Here is an 18325-nt window from a genome sequence, read left to right as displayed (position 1 = left end):
GAAAATAAATATATTTTTCTTATTCAAATTATAACAAAAATCAAGAGGAACAAAGATAATTTTCTAGAAACTACTACTATTACTGATATAGCTGGTTGAAGGAGCTTCTAACTGTCGTCAGTGAGCCGGAGAAGAAGTCGACAGAGGCTGCAGTCTCTCCTAACCCGCAAAAGTTAGTGAATCCGCTGTTGTAGACATAATTCGATGGCTCAAACCTCCTACCGAAGACAGCCTTGGATCTGGTACCTCTTGTACATTGTGAAGGTCTTAGTCTCGACATCAACTCTTTCAAGTAACCGTTTTTCAAAATTAGCTACTCTTATTTAGTTTTGTAGAATGAACCCATATTATTTTGATTTTTGTGTAGCATGTTTTACTGTTGTATGACTGAATTGTAATTTCAAGCTTTCATGACAAGATTGATTACATGTAATTGCCTAATGATCAATAAATGTCTTATGTCTTATGTCTTACTGAATCAGTGCATAGTGACTAAACACAAAAAATAGGCATATTTAAGTAACATTAAATAACTCTAACTTTTTTACTGTCTTGATAACAATTGTTTGTACATTGTGCTGCTTGACAAAGCTATATTCATATAAATAAATATTAAATGCTAACTCAAGGTGAAATGGTAAATTTATTAACATAGATTCATTTCTATTAAAATATTTTCTGGATGAACGACTACATAAATAATGAGAAACGTACATCAAAGTTAAAGTTTCAACGTGAAACTACCAATGTTCTGAATATCCAGTTCGTGTGTTGTATTCGGACAATAAACTTTATCCTTTCGCACCGTCGGTTACTGATCTCATTTTCACACCAAATGCTCAGTTATGCAATTGCATCATTGAGTTATAAAAATTGTTGTTTTAAATGTCCTTTACCTCTTTGGATAGTTTAAATAATTTAAAATGTACTGTAAACGCTGACAACCAAATAACTACTATATTATTGTCGTAGGGTTATTTAAGTTATTTTGTAAAAAAGGGTTTTAATGTTATAAGGGTTTAAAATACTTCTATAATTTTCACAGTTAAGTTATATGGGATTCTACTGATAAATTTAAAACTAGTTTTTCATTCTTAAAAGATAGGCAATTAAAGTGCAGTTTTTGTGTAGTATAGGTGTGATTGGTTGTAATGTAAATAATTAATTATAACTTAAAAAAAATATATAACAAAATGTGATGCTCTCTTTTTTATATAGTAATGATTTGAATTATTCATTTAATTGAAAACACTATACATATATCAGTAGGAACAACTCCATAAGTAACATTCCACATATTGTCAAAAATCTTGGATAAAGAAATTAAGATATATCATAGTTTAATTTAGAGAACATAAGTTAAACGTCTGGTTTGATAACTTAAACCACAAGAGGCCTATTAATCAGGAAATAGTCTTTTAAGACATGAAACCTTATAGTCCTAGAGTAAGTAGAAGGCACATTCTTTCCTATTTAACGCATGGAGACTGTTCTTGTGTGCGTTCCATGACCTCATGCTCATGCTCGTATTAGGACTTCACGTTCTAGCAGAAACTTGATGATCCTTATTTGTTCGTGGTCCTAAATAAATTTACAGTTAGTGATTTATTCTGTAAATTTGTGACATTAGTGTAGTTTACAAAAATAATTAGCATGGCATGTTTACTTAGAAAACCATATTTTTTAGATGTAGTTGCTGAAAACATTGGAAGGATTTTTATGTGAACAGTGCTATCTGAAATAATTCCACGACTGGTGTCCAATTCTGGCTATTTTTATTTCTAATATGTTATAATTGATTTCATATCTTGTTATTTAAAAGAGAATTTCTATGTTGGTCGTAACGTGTCAGCAACTTCATATAATTGCAATATGAATGCATTTCTCTTGATTTTCAAAGGTACATTAAAAATAATACCCTATTATTTTCCACCTTTAAATACTGGTACTTAAATCTCTATAACAAATAGGTTGACTACAGAATTAAATATTACAATCTATGTTTGGTGTTTACGCGTATTTAATAGGCCTACATAAATATATATTTTACAATAATAAACTATATTTTTCATTCATTTTACCTCGGAGCTTATCAATATGTATTTAGATAATTTAAAATACTCTTAGACTTATGGTGTCTGTTATTTTTATAGCTCTAGCTATATAAAAATCAGGGTCTACCTTGCATGAAATGGGGTAGTAGGTTTCTTTTTTGTTGTTGTTTGTAACAGTACCAAGTTGATAAATCCAAATTTTCGACCTCGGCGACCTTCCGGATCACCTCCAAAAAGCTTAAAAATCGGCGAAATTTCGCACTATTTTTACGTTTTTCAAATTTTGACCCTGAAGCATCACTTTTTCATAAAGAACAACCATAAGCATTTTCAAAGTACATTATATTACCTATCATTTAAGACCAAAATGGTTATTACAGGCCAAACAGTTTTCAAGATATGACTCCGCAAACAACGGCTAAAATTACAAAATTTAGAATTTTCTTAAAGTTTGGCTAACGTTAACCCTTAAGCATAACTTTATCATTATTTGTCATTAAAACAACTATAACTACTTTAAAACTGCTTTAAATTACTCACAATTTAAGACCAAAATAGTGATTATAGGCCTAACACATTTAGAGATACGCCTCTTCAAGGTTCATAAAATCTTACATAAATGTTTGTACTATAAGATTCAAGTTATTCAATTGGGTAAAATTGTATAAAAGATTTATTTATTTAATTTATATCATTTCAACAACATATTATACGTTTTTTTTACTTTTGTATGGAAGAAATCTATTGTAATTAAAATGTTTATACTATCATGAGGAATTGATATAAATAATGAAGAGGCAACAGTGAAACCAAGTTTTAACTTTGCTGTCGTTCTGCCATGCTATATTACTTCTTCTATGCCAAGTGTTCGCATCTGTACCTGCAAGATATGTTGAAATTAGGAAACAAGATGGATTTCAATAAACACCAGTTATTTAACACCAACGGGTTCTTCACCATCGCAGTGGCGGATCTAGAACAGTTACAAGGGGTGGCGAACCGGGGGGTCTGGGGGCACCCACTGAACATTTTGTTTGAACTAAGTTCCCAAAATGACAGTTTTATACCATTTCTTTGTCCAAAGATAGTCTGACAAATAATTTTACGCAATGTGTATGCACTACTGTATTACATGCAGTATATATATATATATATATATACACAATATATATATATGTATGCTCTGGATCCGCCACTGCACCATTGTGCGTTCTGAAAAGTTCTAGACGGGTGTTTGGACGGACATGACTATAGAGAAGGTGCTCATTTGCCTAATGAAAAGCTATGTAGGTTTGATTCGGGCCCGTGGTATAGCTGACACCGTGCTCACCCGATGGACAGTAGGAATGATACATCTGTAGAATTTAAGTGCTGAGGTTGAGGAGTAGGCCTACTGCAATGTTAGTTCACATACAACTGAGTAGTATGAAGAAATGAGACCCTCACGAGTCACTCGAGTTGAAGCGAATACAGAGAAGCTGTGTGACTGGTTACTTTGTCACCCTCCATTCCCTAATACTGATGTTATAATGTTCTTAAGCAGTAGAATTGTTGGAAGGAAACTGTCAACTGTCATATGGCTAGAGATATTGGCAATGAAGCGATGTTGAGAGTTTTATAAGAAAAAATATGAATAAGTCAGATACAAAAGGAAGAATAAAGTGGTATCTCTTTCCTCTGATGTTAATACTGTGACTGTTGGCAATACTGTTTCACAGGCTATGTGTTCTGGAGCACTCGGATGAAGAATTAAAGCACTTCTTCACACATGGATTTTCACCATTACCCTTGTCTCAATTGAATGATAAACTAAATTATAGTTCACACATCCAAACGTCTCAAGTTAGTCATACAAGTCAATCTTCAACTGATACCGCTACAGGACGAGTCCATGCCCAAAGGTACAAGGATCATCTAATCACAGACATAAGTCACCCTCAGTGTTCTCCAACCTGCTCCCACGGCGATACAATTAAATAAATACCGTTCGTCACAGGCCTGTGATCTATCCCCGAGAACCATTTAATGTAACAATGTACGTGTGTGTTTATGTAGATAGATACAATAGATTTATTTTCATAAAAAAATTATAACACAATCTGTTCTTGAAATAAATTAGTTTATTTCTTATTATGGTTATTTTATAAAACTTGACAAAATTTAATAGCTTGAAACTTAAAATACAAGCATTTAGGGAAGATTTTATGAACCTTGAAGAGGCATATATCTCAATCTGTTAGGCCTATAATCACCATTTTGGTCTTAATCTGTGAGTAATTTAGTGTGGTTTGAAAGTAATTATAGTTGTTTTAATGAAAAATAATTAGAAAGTTATGCTTTAGGGTTAACGCAACTGTTAACGTTTGCCAAACTTAAAAAATTCAAAACTTTGTAATTTTAGCCGTTGTTTGCGGAGTCATATCTTGAAAGCTGTTTGGCCTGTAATAACCATTTTGGTCTTAAATGATAGGTAATTTAATGTACTTTAAAAATGCTTATGGTTGTTCTCTATGAAAATGTGATGCTTCAGGGTCAAAATTTGAAAAACGTAAAAATAGTGCGAAATTTCGCATATTTTTAAGCTTTTTGGAGGTGATCCGGAAGGTCGCCGAGGTCGAGAATTTGGATTTAGCATCTCGGTACTATTACAAACAACATAAAAAAAAGAAACCTACTAACCAATTTCATGCAACGTAAAATGTGTTAGGTTACTGGGTAATAGCTACTCTTTGATATTTATAATAGTAATAATGAAAATCTTGGGCACAAAAATTGAGGTTGTGTACAAGATTTTTTTCAATAAACGTATTTCAATACTTAATTTTTACAATAATCGCAATTATCACTTAACCTATATAACTATTCAATTTACACTCGATTGTATTACATTTCCAATTCAGAAGTAAAGGTGTACTGCGAGGCAGCGCTGTGAAGTGTCATATGACAGAAGCACACATCTGTATTCTTGCCGGGAGTGGAGGCTTTTAGGCCGAGCGTGGAGAAATGGATGTGTATTATACTTCAGTCCCAACGTAAAACTTGCGAGACTTGAAATGCGTAAAATTCTATTTGGACTGGATTTATACTTTGAGTAATATTTTAACGTGTTGTCTAGTGCATTACAATGAGGAAATAAGGGGTTAAATGTATAAAGACGTGTCTAATTTATAAGTTTGTCAAAGACTACAACGGGCAATGGTTTCAATAAATGACAATGTAAATATTGAATCGCAGATCATTGTATAGTATTTAACCACCCAGTATTAGTATTAGTAGTAGTATTCCGTGAAGAAGATTTTTTTATCTTTAAAATAATCAACTCGCAATTATAACAATTTGCAATTATGTTCTGTATTTAAGTAATTATTACTATATTTGTTATTATAATTATTGTTCAATTAGTGATAACTTATTTCCAAGCCAAGTCTGTATTTTCAAATCTCATTTCAATCTGATTAAGGAGTGTAATATCAAGTCAGCGTAACAGTAGCGAAAAATCTTTTATGCAAAAATAGTATCTTAAAGTAAAAAATGTCCAATAAAATAAATTGTTATCTTCTAAGAAGCCGAAAAGCTTAACAAATATATTGTATATAACTTCATAATATTCTGTAGCCAACCACTTGAAAAAAAGAAACTGTTTACATTTGTAGCACTTAGAAATAAAACTAATCAAAAAATGCATATTGTATGAGTAAACATTAATTATCGTTTGTTGTCACGAGAAAAAAATTATTTACGACACAAATATATTCTTTCCCCAAGAACAAAAAAACGTCTTGAAACAGTAAAAATTAACATAGAGTAATAAAGGGAATACCAGGCCCTAGGCTAGTAACTGTTGTTTTCAAGGAAACACTTTAATAATGCCAAGAAAATGTCACGAGATGAACCAGTAAGTGACATTGTTGCCGCTAAACCAAACCTTCTGAGCTTTGCTTCTTAGAAATGTTGAAACACTTCATTATACCAACAACAAAAAGATGTTGTTCATAGTATTATTGTTCCTGCATGTTAACTAGTTTTTATTGCCACTTGCTGTGATATTTATCATATATTTATTTTCTCAACTTTGTTTTGTTAATTGAGTGTAGGTATAGGAGATAGTTGTAATGGTCGCATGTATTATTATGTAATCTTTTTTTGGACATCTGTAGTATATAATTGCAATGTTAAATGTAAAATGGTGTTTGCCGTATACAAAATAAATAAATAAATAAATTATAATATTCTAGATATCTTTGCACAAACATTTTTTTAATTATTATTTTTTAAGATTCTACTGTAAATTTTAGGTCCCTTAGTTGCCATTAGCTGTATGGGCTATTAATTAATAAGTCACTAACAAGACTACACGATCGCGCCACTCATTCTACCCTCATCTCCATTCATACTTGGCTTAAAATACCTACTTTGTATGGACGCCATTTCAATGAAAAGTATTGGAACGAAATTTGTTTAGATCTTTTTACCTTATAAACTTCACATGTATACCAATTTTGAAATTTCGAGCTTTAAAAATGCCCGAGGTATAAAAAAGTGTTTTAAAATCACAAACAGGCCGACAGACATAAATTTAGGGATTTTAGACCCATAATTATGAATGGAATTTTATGTTTTTATTAGCCAAAGGAAGTCCATAAAATATGCTCAGACAATTTGGAAACACCCTGTATAATAAATTTAAATGCATAAAATACGTCATATTCTTAAGATTGCACTTTATTTAACCAAAGTTTATGTACCTGTGCTAATCAAGTTTATTATAAGTCGCCAGAAATGCATTGTCTGGATAAAAATATTCCTTGTCACAGTTTGTATTTTGTTTATGCAAAAATGTATGACACTAAGTAATTAAAAGATGGATAAACTTCTCTTGACCATACTTAGTATTCAATCACTCAATCCTTATATTCCAACAAACAAACTGTGTAATCTTAATAATATAAGTTTTCCTCAAAATCCTTTGTTAAAATCACTAGAATCAAATTAAGTAGATCCAAATAAATGTCTAAAATAAGGGGTTCTCTTACTAGAACATACATTTTCCTTGGTTACCTACTCTTAAACAGCTAATTATCTGTAAATGTTATTAACTTCCACAAGCTCCGTTACGATTTATAAGTGATGCAGAAAAAACCTTTCATAGGTGAATAATAATTGCAGTTTTCTCTGAAAGTCGTCATCCGCAACAAAGATCAAGGGAGAAGAGTTCTTTGGCTCAAACGCGACGTAATATAACGCTCGAACTTGAATATCTCATTTCAACTCTTTATAGTGCAAGCTGCGAAAAAATAAAACAACATACTCTTTTGAGGCGAGGTTCATACGAGTTGTATATATGGATGTTTGTCTTAGCTCAAAGTCAAAATTGTATGAACACGCGCTGTTTACTTTTCTTAAGACCCATTTGAATAGTTCCTTCTACAATTTAACAAAGATATGTTTATTAAACCCTTTCCAAAAATAGTTGAAAACGTAATGCACGAGTAAACTATGGTGGTAAATAGTCAATAAACATACAATATTATTTCTCTAATATATATAAATATAATTCTTGTCTCTAAGTATAAGACACTTTCAACATATTGGACAAAACAAATACTGTATAACTTGTGTATAACTTAAATTGAAGACTTATAGTGGGATCGTTGATCGTTCATTATTAAAACACCTTGTTTCATATTATCTAAACATGCTGGCAATGCATATGATTTATTCCATCAGTGTAGTTGACAGGTGGATCTGGATTGGCAGGTAGATTTGTCAGGTTTGTAGATGTATGATCCAACACAACTCATGTGTGTTCACGTACGTACCTCACATAAGTTTTTCAAATAAGGAAATAATATATTGAAATTTACTTAAACTAGACAATCAAACAAAATCTGTGTAACTTTTTTAAGAAATACAAAAGTCTAACTATCTGTAATTAAAATTAATTATTATTGTTTCTAGTGTGTACAATATGGCTACATAAAAAATAAGGTAATTTCTTTCAATCATAAAAAATATTTTTTTTTGAGATTTCACTCCAGTACTTAAAGTAACAAATTTCATACCTTTAGCAACTAATTATATCGTATGGTAAATATAAATGTTATGTTTAAATTTGCATATAATTTAAGATTTTTAATCTTTTTGTACAAAACTTAGTGTCCTCCTATAGGATGTTTTACGGTTGTACGCATCAGTATTCCATCTGAGTGCGGGAGCTTTTAGGCTGAACTCCGAGATGGATGGAGTATCATCCCACGAGGCCGAGAGATGCTTCATACTCTGTGTACAATGCCATCTTGTGTACACACCGACTAGTTTTTTTTCTGTTTTCTTTAAACATCTATTCATTTGTATAATTAAAATACACTTTGATCTGTAAATTGATTGAAATCATGAAACTTTGGTTTAATTACCTTAGAAAGCTGTACAAATTTCTGTACAAACTTCTTTATTCCGAGTACGTTACAAAGATTATACAATATAACTCATTAATATGTTTCATTACGCTTTTCCTGTACTGCCTTAAGTCAGCAATATAGTAGGCGTATTACAGCAATATAGTATAAGTAGTACTAGAAGCGAGTAATTGAAACAGGTTTTAAAAAAATCATAGAATCGTAAAAAATGAACTAATGGATTAAATGAGCTCAAGGTGATTTGCGGGGTTAAGCTTAAACTGTTGATTTGGCTTAAAAGTGATATTCGATTTAACGTTGAAAGTCTTTCTTTTGGTCAAAATTTGTTTTGAAGTAAGATTGGTGTATCTAGTAAAATCTAAGGTAACTGGTATATTCATTTTAATTTTAAAATGTATTAGGTCTGTCTCCTCAAAAAGGGTTGAGTTTTCAATACCATATACTAACCAACTCTAGTATACTTCATCCCATTATACATTTTGAAGCTCGTTTTTCGTGTCTAGTTTATCTCCGGTGACACTGTCAACGAAATTTTGTTTCTATTATTTTAGGGTTAATTTCATGATTTGTGCTTTACTGTTTGGTTATTTAACTAGAATACTAGGTATTTTTTACGATTAGATAGTTTTATTTGGTTAATTGAGGTTTTAAACGACTGAAATAACTGGAAACAAATTGTAAACAAAACACGACATCTACAGTGCACCGGACAGAACTAACAATACCATTTGCTTTAGCTATTCCATAACGATGAGAAATCTACTAAGGGAGTATGTTTTATCTATGGTAATACATAGCCCAGCATTTGAAATATGTTTATAAAATAATTGTGTTTTGGCTATGATAAAAAAAAACTAAGTAGTCACAGGCTAAAAAACTTTAAGCTACAGTTTTGTTACACAGCTAAATGATTCCCATTTTAATTTATTTCTGTTTCCCTGTTTGTACATATGGTTTGTAAATGGTTAAATTTTTTCTATATATGATTATTAATCTCCATGGTGTTTTCAAAGAAGGTGAATTAATATTGTATTACAGTATGTTAACAATAATGCACTGTTTGCCTTCAGGTTGCTGGACTAGCAATAGCATAACAAAGTTGTGTTGAGGTTGTATCCTAAAGGCGTTACGCGACTACCAGTAAACATAGATGGATGGCGTAATTTAATTCTAAGCTACAACGGTTTATATAACCGATGTGACAGACATTTTATTGGTAATATAACACCTATTGCATTTCCTTCTCAAAAGCATCACCTACTAGTGAACTTTAGGTGAGAAAAGCTTGTACAGTAAATTGCAAAAAAATTGTAAATGTTTTACCACTTTTATGTTATTTTATGAATTTTACTTCAGTACAGTAATCACAAGTGCTATTAACATCATATGAATAGCATCAAGGATACATTTAGAATATAAAGTACATTACCATAAATATGTAGGCGTCTAGTTTAGATGTTCAGTTAGAGTACGAGTATGTATATTTTACTGTGAGAATTAATGCAGAAACGGGTTTCTTTACATTTATAGTTTAAGTTAGTTGGTAAAACAATTTTGTATTTCCAACAATTTCATAAGTACAAATTATTGAAGGTATAAAAGGTAAATGCTGAAAAGTAATTTATTTTTCATTTTGTCAAACATGTCTGTAGAATTAAGGCACTGAATATTTATTATCCAAAAGAAGTTGATATACCATCACAGATTGCTGTATACAAAATTGAATTTAACCTTTGAGTGATTTTTTATGCAATCATACTTAAAGAGTATTTTTCTTTGCACGAAGAGCTGTCTTTGAATTTTAAACTGTATAAGGCTGCTTAAGAGAAATTTATAATTCATGGCTTTGAAACGCGTAGACAGTTTTGCTATTAAAGTTTAATAGAACTCTTGGCTACAATTGCACGTAGTTTTAAATAAAGTTAAATCTGTTATTTCTATTAATATTCATAACACAGAGTAAATATGTGTGTATGTTAATTAAGTATTTTTAAAAAACTGTTTTTAGATGGACATTTGTATTGACTAAACGATTCTTTAGCCAAAAGGAACGTTGTCATAAAGGATATCAAAAGGGTTATGAAGCATAGCGCTGTTTAAACATGATTTTCTTTTTCAATAGTAAATAAATGTACGAAGAGATAATTTAATAATAACTTGATCCTATTTCGCATATTGGATCTGATGATGATTGGAATGTCCAATCGAAATAGATCACAAATTACCATCTGATATATGTCTAGTGAGTTATATGTCTAGTGAGTAAACAGTATAAGTGTAAATATATTATTATAAGTGTTATTTGACGTATTTTTGTGCTCTCAGATAATTCTTACTGTACCAGCTCGCCTCTTGCTTTGGTGAATACGATCCACGCACGAGCAGTTATAATCTATGTGGACGGGAAAATGCAAGGTTAAAAGAGGCCACCAACTTAAAAAAAAACAAAAACAAAACAAACAATGAGAAAACGAACTTAAGTACTAGCACGTATAAGTAGTATGTACATATACCGATGAAAACAATTCATAAACATAGAAAACTAGAAACGCGAAAACAAAACTGAAAGAGATGTCTTTTTGTAATGGAGTTGACGTCACCTTAATAAGGCAATCTGTAAGCAAACAGAAAATGTCGCGTTGGGGATTTGTTTGGTTGATGATCCTAAAAACTAAAACTTTACACTGTTATACTACTTTTTCAAAATCTTTATGATTCGTGGTTTTAAAATCTTTGTATTCAAACATGTTTCCTTTTTTGAATGTTTATTGGTTGATAGTAAACTCGTAACCTTACCTTAACTTTAAGTAAATCCAATTTAATTGACAGGTGTTTCTTCAATAAAACTCGCCAAAGCGTATTTGTTTAGGATTATTATAATTTTACTTAATATGTAGCATATTAGTAGTTTTAATAAGTTGCCGTATTATGATACTGTACCCTAATGATACGGAATCAGATTCAGAATCGTTTATTGCCATAATATTAGAAAAATGTACAGGGCAAAAGTCACTAAAACTAAATAAATCAGACCCATTAAAATAAAGATGCAAACTTCAGGAGGTACATACTATTCACATTTTAAAACGAAGAAACACTGGTACAATTCCTTATCAACCAAATATTTCCTAAAACCATGCTTAAATTCTTTTTTAATAATTTTATCGCTTGATTGCATTGGTAAGAGAATTGAAGAGACGGATACACATGGAGAATGACGGGTTTTTATGAAAAGTGGTACGAGATATTGGAATAGGTCAAAGTTCATTCTAAGATTGAAGTGGTGGGATGACTCATGAATATGAAACAGTTTTGAATTATTTTTTAAGAAGGACAAGGATAAAAAAAAATAAAATTTATGGGAATGTCATCGTATTATTTCTACGAAAATCGGATCTACAAGAATCACTATATGAAGAATTTTTGGCAGTTTGAATATTTTCTTAGTTTGAAGTTTGTAGTTAAACCAAACGGGCACACAATACAGATCTGCAAATGTAGGCTACTCTTTAAAGATTTACCTAAATGCGTATATTATGAGTATTTATTTTCAAGTAAGATAGTTACTATAATAAGCCACCAATAAAACAAAATAAATTGAAAAAAAATATTTATTTCCGTGTAATAAGATTAACTTTAATAACATACTACATCACTGGATTGCCTGCAGTACTAAGCAACCCATGAGTTTGTATAATGGAATAGTAACATTTCAATAAAATACATTTAGGAAAGTAGAACACAAACCGAGCAGCGGAATTAGCAATATGCTGAGTAAACGAATGTGCTGGGGTAAGTAAATGGGAATCATTGTATTCCTGCAACTAATCATTACACAATAGTAGCTTCGGGTGCATTTGAAGAGATACTAAACAACAAGATGATGGTTTATACATCACATTTGTTCCGCAACATTCACGTGCTACTGAAACAGAATCAATTAAAGAAAACTTCTCTTTAGAATTTGATAGTGTATCGTCAAGACACACACAATGTCTTAAATAGTGTTCATAGATTTTTACTAGCAAAGGGGAAAAGTTTAATCTTGATAATGCTTTAATTTAATTACAGTACACTAACATAATGGTATTACACATGTTCTTTAATTGATTCTAGTCAATTTTTTTAAATTACCAGTGTACCACCAAAACAATTTATTTTTAAGTATGTATGGTTGGTAGGTATGAGGAATAAACTATTGAGAAAGAGGTTTAACTTTTAAATATTTGGAAAAAAATGTAATACCTAACAATTAAAAGATCTTAATTCTCAACAATGTATTTCTTTAGTTTTATTTTGTATTTTCTACTTACACGTTATCCACTTCTCAAATACGCGAAGACAGGTCTTGGTCTTGTGCCTTGCCCTATAACACATCCATCACAGCTGCTACGTACAGAGGATCATGGGTAATCCGGCGTTGAGAGCTAGACTTGCTTCCGTGCGTCAATAGTCGCTGGTTCCTTTCAACATTCTCTCCAGTTCTGAGAAAAGAGATGCGATCGGTGCAGTTTTAGGGAAATAACAAAGCTAAATAATACTAAATAAATTAGGCATTTTAAAGGAAATATTTAAGTTAAAATTTATCAGGCATATAGAAAATTGCCTTGTCTGCAGGTTTGATGTGGTGGGAGTTATTCACACGCAAAATGATATTAATCTGATTGTTCTTTACTTTTGCTCTATATAAACATAAGCTGTGTTAAGATTTTTTTCTTTTACCAAATCTGTCATGGCAGCATGGCACCCTAAAGGCCCATGTTAAATTTTCAAAAGTTTAAATGCATATCATGGGAACAGTAGAATTTTCCTGGCTATACCACTGGTCTATTACTTATTTTTACGCAGAACTTAGTTATACGTGTTTTTTGATGCCTATTTCGAGAGCGAAGTAACAAATATACAAACTTAACCCATAATATATAACCATTTTACGTGCTGTAATAAAGCAAATAAAAACCAGTAACAATAACAGTATGGTAGTTCTATTAAATTGCGTAACCGAATGTAGAAAAAACGGATAATTTGGTTGTTTGTTATCTGATATTAACAGACAAGGCTTAGTTTGATTTGGATTTAAAGTATCTTTTTTTACAATGTTCTTAATATTTACGGTTTTCATGTAATTTAGCATTCAATATTTTAGTCGGTAATATACTATTCTGTATGTTTCAGTGCAAAGTTGGAAGCTTGGTAGAAAATAAATGAATTGGCTATATTTGATAAAAAATTTTATTTATTTACTCGTAATTTATTGTACAGTAACTATCAAAAATACCTAAACTAATAAGACGTAAAGGTTTATGTACTACAATAATGTATTGCATTTTAAAACAATATTGCTTAAGGAAAAAACAGGTATGGTATAATGAGTGCAAAATACTTCGGTATCGATTTCTACAATTATTTAAAGCTAGTTTGCCTGGAGAATAATTTATTTACAAAGCCGAATAAAGACACAGACTTTTAACAAGATCAGCAGCAAAAATATTCAGTATTTTGAGAATTAATTGTGGTTTGTTTTTTACAATAATGACTGTTGACATTATACAGATATACAACATTCATCGTTTCCTCTTTTTAACCCTAATGAACGCTTTTTATGTGACAGGTGATGTAGGTCGTAATATATTATTTTACTTATCGAGTATACATTTCATTAAATAGCATGCATTTCTTTCATAAAATATTATGCAATTATATTTTAAATCTATCATATATTTATACAAATCCCACCATTCTGTACATAAGAAATAGAAGAACATTTAGAAATGATCTCAATCCATCATTGACGTCAGCAAATAAACTATTTTGAGTTGCTACGCACGTTGTAATATTCTTGTGCAAAGCACTCGCACAAATTAAAATAAATAAGATGATAAATTTGCTTCTTTCTTTTACTGCATGAGTACAAATAGCCTCAAGGGACTCTTCTGTTTACGAGATCATTTTAATAATGCCAAGCAAATCTCAGGAGATATGAGTGCTTCTTTGTTTGCTGTTAAATGAAGTCTTTCGGGACAAAACTAGATGTTTCTTGCCCTCGGGTATTAACGTGTCACTACCCTGTATTTCATTTACATTTTTATTTACCCTGTTGTAAAAGTGACGTATATTTCTTATTTCTGCAAACTGCTCTTTGTTTTAGCAAGAGTTATTGGAGTTGAAAATATTCCCATGATAATTTTAACTTGGTAATGTATCATAACTACGATTATTAAGTATACGTTTTAGGGGTTTTACAAATGTAATTACGATAACATTTATGATAAGTATTGCGGTTTTAGTATCATATATGTTACTGTTAACAAATTTTAATGGAGATGTCTAAAGCATGCCATGCTATTGAAACATTGAAAACGTCGTATAACTTTAAAATACTCCCGCCGCAGCAAACCTACCGACTAAGCGAATTTCCATTTGTTTGAATTTATTTTCAACAAAATCTATTTAAATAACATTAGGTTTAACGAGTACCTAGGTTTGCTGCTACAGGGAGGCTAATAAAGTGTGGTTTTTAGTAAAATATTAATAGCTTAATGAAATATATAACTAAATTTAAATGTTCAACAAGGCCAATATATAATAATTTGTTTTTTTTCACAAGCGCTTTCAGAAACTAGTAACTAGAAACTAGAGATTTCGTTAAAAGAAACCTCATATGGGAAAAGCAATGGTGGTGCTCAATAATTAACTAGTAGTACCAGGAGACCGAGCTTTACTCGGATTGAATTGCACATTACATATATATATATGTTAATTAGCTAAATTAAAGATATTGATTATGTACGGTAATCAATATAAACGAATTTTATATTATACAAAGTACACATTCATATACACCTGTCTCGGTTGTTTTTATTAACTACAGCTACAAAAAGGTATTGACAATAAAATGGACACTTTAAAGGGCTGTAGGACAGAAACTGGATTTTTTTCAGCCTTGTGACTAAGTCCAATCAATTTCTCGTAGCCAAATACCCCATTTAAAAAAAAATCCTCGGACGAAAATAGAAGTTTGTCCGTACACACGCTTGTTTTAGAATATAGGATAGTTTACATGTATATACAGGTCGCTGAACTTGTAGACAGTTTTAATGAAATGCTAGGATCTCCTTACAAGATCTGATGGTTCTGCTTGTACCAGAAGCTCAATCAGTCCATTTCCCGTGTCCACATCTCCGAGTTGGTCACGGGTGTGGTGGTTACTGAAGTCTCCCAGGGAGTGAGACCAATCGAGTGACCAGGGACAAAGCTGCGGACACGGCCACTTACACCCGTCAACGTGTGGGTAAAGACGACTGTTGACAGACAAGGGGGGTCCAAGTGACGTTGGGGGGGGGGGGGCTTGTCATTAGATCAATGTATGTTGAGGAAATACAAGTCCTAATCTCAGTTATTTTCTTAGGAGAAATATTTATTTGATAAAAAAAATACTAAGAGTAGAGTTTAACAAATATTATAAGAACTCAGAATACACAGGGCCTTGAAACATTGTCTGTGGAATTTTTACAGTTAAATATTTTTATGTAACAAATAATAATAACAAGTTTAAATTATTATTCAGTTTGATTGTAATACAATGTTGGCAACAAGCATCAAAACGAAGGAACAATTTACTAATGATTGTTACTTACATACAATACAATATAGTATGATAAGAAATGTTTTGTTTAAATAACTTGATGATTAATTTACATCTTAAGCACACTAATGTTACCTTTCATTGGTACAATACCAGCGGTTTCTCATTGCATATTCTTGATACTGCTAGTTTAAAAGTTAGCTTTATTACAAACACAATCAATATTTGAGGTCTTTGAGATCAATCGCACGAAATATTGAAGATAAAATCATTTCGAAGCATACTTCGACGAGTTTAAAAATCAACCTTTGAAGGTGTTTTCATAAAAATTTAAGGAAACGATAAATGATTAAACAAATCATTGATTTTAATATGATATATTTCTGTTTCGGTGTCTACACGCATGCAACGTGTAGCAATGTCTCTCAATTTTCAAATAACTTCCTAGTTATATAAACCGTACAGTCCAATTTCAACACTTTCCTGGGGGCTCACACGTGCCATTGCCTTGAGCGCCCCCGGCAAGGTGGAAAGAGAACACTGCGACGCATGCGCTCAAAAACATGCGCAGTGCCGCGGGACAAGCGTAGAAGCAGCGGGGAAATGATGGTTTGCGACGCTGCGCTGGTAACACTGCCGCCACAGGCGAGTCTTCTGCTGGGGCAATCTGCCTCACGGATCTACCTCAAACATGTAATCTCGTAGGGAAATAAGCTGAAACAATCAGCGTGATTGGCGACTTGTTAGCAGGTAAACAGCTGGCGCGCCACACGCCGGACTTGCACTATATTTTACCCGCCAAATCACTGGTTCACTCGTCCGATTACGTTTACATCCGTACGCACGTCGTTTTGGTCCATGAGCGCTCCATTATATCGATTGCAAGGTTGGGTTGATCTTGGTCTTGTGTGATGTTACTGTGATGGTTGTAATATGAATGTAGTATTATGTTAAAGCAAGTACGAGTATTCTAGAAATGCGGACAGAGTAAGGATAACAAAGGATTCTTTCATGTAATGGATTGAAGTCGTGTACCTACATCTGTTGCTGAATAACTTTAAATTACGTACCTAGTCAATGTTATAATTATTACCCTTCGACTAATACTTGTGAGTGAAAAAAAATAATTGTTCTCCATTAAAAAATGTAGATGATTCTTATTTAACAATATTCTTAACGTGGAAAACGAAACTTAGATAGCTCTATTGATTGCATCCGAGTTGTTTTCTGTCATTTACTTCAAAGCATTGAGTTTAAAGCTGACGTCACCACTCACCCTAAGTGTTATTTCGCAGCGTCTCCTCCTTAATAAACATGATCACTCATTTGGGCGGCGTTATTAAAACATGACACTTCCTTTATTGCTGTTAATGTCGAGGCAGTTCATAAATTACGAGTAATAAGAGAGAAGGGCACAAAAAGGTGGCCAATTAGGATAGGCAGGTAGGGGATGCTTAACAAGACAACCTAGTTGTGGAGGCGGGTGTCAGTGAGAGAGAGGGGGGGAACCACCCCACAGGCCAGGTGAGCGCCAGATTTATTCATGTCATATTACGGCGGTAAGGGGTGAAAATTATATACCGGTTTCCGTAACAAGAGCGACAACTCGAGGATGAAAAGAATAGCCCTCACTTACCTGCGGGCTCCTATTAATGTTATGTCGTGCACAAGCCGTGTAAATTGTTTTAGCCTTCTTTCATTTGGTGATGTTTATTATTCTATGAAATTACCTTGTTGACGTAGATTTACCAATGTTTATTTACCATTAAGTATTTTCATTATGGGTGATTTCAGTCTTTTTTGTAATGGGATTGCTTTTGGTTAAAATAAATTAAAAAAACAATATGCAAAACATACTTGTAATACATAAAGAGATAAAACCTAGATAATTTGATTTTGGAACAAGTAACTTAGATATCAAAAGTGGCAGTACTACCCTTGTCCGGAACAGTTTTTACACATTCTAGGCCAACCTTAGAGGTTAATAAAAATATGGCAAAGCTATAAACGATTGGTGCTTGTTAGTATTTTAACTTAAGCGACTCACGCTTTGCCCCTAGACCAGCTCACTTCATGGTTGTTTAATTCTAAGTACAGTTCTAAAATATATCGTACGAAACACAATATTTTCAATCACAGGAGTTCAGCGTGTCCCAAATATAGCTCTGGACTCGGTTATTTGGTAATCACCGCAATATTCCCCGAAGGTGTGGTCCTATCGGCCAGGAGGCACAGCGACGTTGGGGCGGGGCCATGGATACCATTACCCC

This window comes from Macrosteles quadrilineatus, unplaced genomic scaffold (genome assembly GCF_028750875.1).
Source record: "Macrosteles quadrilineatus isolate MER2022 unplaced genomic scaffold, UCM_ALF_1.0 Scaffold_4__1_contigs__length_99947679, whole genome shotgun sequence".
NCBI classification, from domain to species: Eukaryota; Metazoa; Arthropoda; class Insecta; order Hemiptera; family Cicadellidae; genus Macrosteles; species Macrosteles quadrilineatus.
This window is presented reverse-complemented; position numbering follows the sequence as displayed.